The 4,312-nt window shown below is 41.2% G+C and overlaps 1 pseudogene; it reads right to left on the reverse strand.

The window, feature by feature from the left end:
- Positions 1–3,720: 3,720 nt before the first annotated feature.
- On the reverse strand, positions 3,721–4,025 carry LOC102850631 (annotated as a pseudogene).
- Between the last annotated feature and the right edge of the window lie 287 nt (positions 4,026–4,312).

The following is a 4,312-nucleotide window of genomic DNA, read 5'->3' on the forward strand; positions in this document are numbered from 1 at the left end:
AACAACAACAACATTTGACCTGTAAGATGCTCGTTTGTAACTATTGATGAGAATCAAATCAATAGAAGAAAAAACCAAACCTTTGGATTATTTGTGTAAGCACCTCAATTCTGTACTTCTCTTTTCTAAGATTAAAAAAACAGTTGTTGTTGTTGTTACTGTTGTTGTTGTTGGGTGCCATTGAGTTGACTATGACTTGTCATGACCCTAAGACGTGGTAAAACTTGAAACTAAGTTTTATTCTCCCCAGAATGCTGGCATATTTGAGTATGCCTGGAACACACTCAGATTCCTGTAGGATGGGCCCACAGGAATTATAATGAAGTATGCATGAACCCAAGCAGCCTCCAAGAAAGAACTACCCCCAGGTAGAGGCAAAGCCAAGGGCTAGAAGTTGTGTTAAGGACACAGAAGTGTCTACACACAGAGGTCTAGGAGTTGTGTGAAGGATGGGGTTAGAATGGTGCCGGCCACTTTGATTTTTTTCTAGCTTCATCTGGTAAATTTATTCTTTGTCTTTCAACAAACAACTGATGAGCACCTACTCCTGAACTGGAATTAAGTGTCTCTAGGGTAACTATAATACAAGACTGAGCAGAAGCTAAAGGGATCTGTTTTTTTTTCTAATTTCCTCTGGACCCCAAGGATGCAGTTTATTGGTGGCATGGATGCTGGTTTCAGGGGCAGCAAACATTGCCACCCACCCCTTCAACACTTTTGTTGCCCTTGACTAAGACTTCATTCAGGTCCTTGGTAACCTCCATGCACATACCCACAGTTGCGACAGTTGTCACAAAGCCTTTGGTGGACAGAGGTGACACAGTCTGCAGCATTGACAAGATTATGAATGCAGTGGGAACTGGTTCTCAGAGCCCGGATGAGACACTCTGGATGCTTCTGGGTGTGAGGGCAGCGAGCCGGGATGGAGCGGGAGTCAACACCCTGTTTTTATGGCTGTTACTCCGTGTAACATGAAGCACATGCTTTCAGAAAAACATAGAACTCTTAAACTTCAGTCCTGAAAGGAATGCATGGGATTGGTTTTTCGTTTTTATGAAGTTTCCCCTCACAACTTGGCAACATTTAGGGAACCAGCATGTCATTTCTTGTAGTTAAGTTAAAGTAATGTGCCTGAAGAGAACATGAGAGATCGAAAGATCTCAGAGGCCAAATCGCGAACATGTGGTTTCCCTTTACATCCCCCGTCCCCTTAAATGAAAACCAGCAAGATAATTAGAGGCTTTAAAAAACGAGATTTAAGAAATCACAGCACATGTCCCCAATTCGTCTCTCTCTCTCTCTCTCTCTCTTCTCCCTCTCTCCACCTCTCACCCTCTCTCACACTCTCTCCCTCCTCTTTCCTCTCTCTCTCTCTCTCTTCTCCCTCTCTCACACTCTCTCTCTCCCCCCTCTCTTCTCTATCCTTTCTCTCTCCTCTCTCCTCTCTCCTCTCTCCTCTCTCCTTCTCTCTCCCTCTCTCTCCCTTTCCCCTCCCTCTCAAAACATCACTATAAAATTAAATGGCCCTGCTGATGAGGTTCATTGGCACCAACGAGCAGCTTGTTGCACAGGGGGAAAGAATTTTGGAAGCAGTTGGTCCTTTCTTGCCAGAATTTTGAAAGATTGATGCCCTTTTCCATCATTTATGCAATGCAGATGGGCTGCAGATCTCTTACTTCTTGGAATCCCAGATTGAATTCTATTAAAAACATATTTGTTGTTCTCCAAAAACATTTGAGTGGGTTGGAGACCACGTCTCTGTAAGACCAAAGGAATTCCCCAAAGCAACAAGAATTTTCCAAAAAGAGCAATGAGGTTGCTATGCTGCATCTAATGCAAGGTTTTGCAGTACTTAATGAGCAAGGCATATATTAGCAATGCCTTACAGGTTTCCAATTTTCAGGTGGAATCAGATGCCTCCTCCAACCCCTTGATTGTTATGTGTTTGAAACCAAATTTTTAAGCCCAAGTAAACAGAAATAATCACTTTATATTTGAGGCCTCACTTCTAGCTAACCTGAAGTACCCACAGTAGAATGCGGGTCAGAGGAATGGGATGGAAAGATAGAAAGATTCCATTTTGACTGGTCATATTTCCCTGGGCAAGTCAGTTTCTTCTACAGGGTTCACTTTGGGGTGGGGGGAAATGGGAGTGAAGCAAACAGGCCCAGAGTTGTGACTAGAGACCTGCATTCCTTAACTCCTAGATGATGAGAGAATGTTCTTTGAGAACCCGAGGTGTTTGAAAAGAACAGTTCACCTCAAGAGGGCTCTTATAGTTTATTGATCTTGTAGATGTCTTCTTTTAGAGAGCTCAGGCATGATCTTGAGTATGTTTTTGGTAAAAGGAATTATCAACCAAATGCCTATTTCTTAATTGAGCTTCCCAGAACACAATTAATAAAAGAGATATGTTGTTGTTGATTGCCATCGAGTCGAGCACGACTCATAGTGAACCTATGAACCAAAGACCTGAAGCCTTTCTATAACTATTGTCATTTCTCCAAGTTCATAGAGTTTCCAGAGGCATGTTATTCAGGAACTGGATGCCACTTCTGCTTCCAAAAAAAGGGGACATAAAACATATAATTCTGTTTTCAAGTTTCTTCTATCCATGTCCCTCATCCTGATGTTCCCATCTCTCTCTCCTGAACCATTGTGATAACCTACTAAAGGTATTGTTCATATTTCCACTATTTTTCACACACAATTTAGTACTTGTTTATGAGATTAATTTTTCCCAAGCACGGCTCTTCTCATTTTGTTTTCTTACTCAGATATATTAATAGCCCTTTGGTGACTATATATAAAATGCAAACACCTTCTTATGGCATAAAGGACCTGTGTCATCCAATCCAATACAATGTCCCATTCGATGGCCTATTACTCCCCTTTCTACTCCCCTTTAGAGCTTCTGCCCCCAAATTCTGCCATTTGTTCTCGATCTCCATTCCCACAGGTTCAGACTCACTGTTGCTGTTGTCAAGTTCCCTTGAATTGACTATAACTCATAGCAAATCTATGAACAATAGACTGAAGTCTTGCCAATGAGCTCCTACGTGTTCGAGCTTACTGCTTCAATCACTATGTCAGCTCATCTGGTTGATGATCTGACTCTCCTTTGCTGACCTTCCTTTACCGAATATGATATCGTTTTCTGAGGACTGGCCGCTTGTGATAACATGTCTAGTATGTGAGATGAAGTTTCATCATTTTTATCTCTAAGAAGCTCCCTAGTTTCACTTCCTTCTAGACAGACCTGTTTGGCTTTTTGGCAGTTAATACCCTTCACCAGCATCATAATTCTCACCATTCTCCACTCTTCCTTATTCATTGTCCAACTTTTTTTAAACAACTAAAAAGCATTTTTTTAACTAAGATTTATTTTGAGGACATAACTAAACCTTGGCACCCACCCACCCCATCTACTTTGCAGAAGGGTTAATACAGTGAATGTTATAAAGTAAGTATGAACATCTTGAAGGATTGGAATCAACATTAAGGAACAGAGAACAACTTTTTTAAGTCATCATCAAAATGTTTTAGAAAGACAGGATTGGAAAGGACAAACAGTGTTTAAGATTAAACAAATCTCACATTTCATCTAATACATTCAATCCTGGCTAGAGTGTAACAAAATGAAAACAAAACTCCCACTACAGCACACTGTACACACCTGTGTTCCAAGTGTACCCCATTCACCTAATTCTTCCAACTGAATTATTTCCCCGCCTGTTGGGCCTGCTGACGAAGGTGCACGGAGAACTTCTCCTTGATCCAGTCTTTGTTGTAAGGCTGGTATGTCTGGGTATCGGCTCAGTAAACAATACAGCTGAGATCTGCCAGATGAATAAAATCAAGCAACTGACTGATACCATATGTGACTGAAGGACTGTTGGGATTCACTCTCTTCAGATGTTCTTCATACATTTTACAAATGCCTTTCATACATTCATTCACAGAGTCATAGTCTGGGTAAGTTCTGCCTTCTGGCCTCTTGGTACCAACAAAATGGTGTGAGACATCATGTCAACTCTCACTCCAGCCTCTGCCGATCCCACTGCCACACAAGAGTTGATCTGCAATGCTGCCAACCTATCCTCCCACTTTTAAATGTACAGGGAACAATTGAAAACACTAAGCTTGGATCTTTGGTAATGGAGAAAGAAGTTCAAGTTGCACTAATGACATTGGCAAAAATTAGGCCCCAGGTAATGACATGTTAGATAAGGGACTTATATCAAGAATTTATAAAATACTCAGCACCACAACAAGATAAAGGTAATTAATCCAATAGAAAAATGGTCACAGG

This window comes from Elephantulus edwardii, unplaced genomic scaffold, assembly GCF_000299155.1.
Source record: "Elephantulus edwardii isolate Elephantulus edwardi_28Jun2011 unplaced genomic scaffold, EleEdw1.0 scaffold00011, whole genome shotgun sequence".
Lineage (NCBI taxonomy): Eukaryota > Metazoa > Chordata > Mammalia > Macroscelidea > Macroscelididae > Elephantulus > Elephantulus edwardii.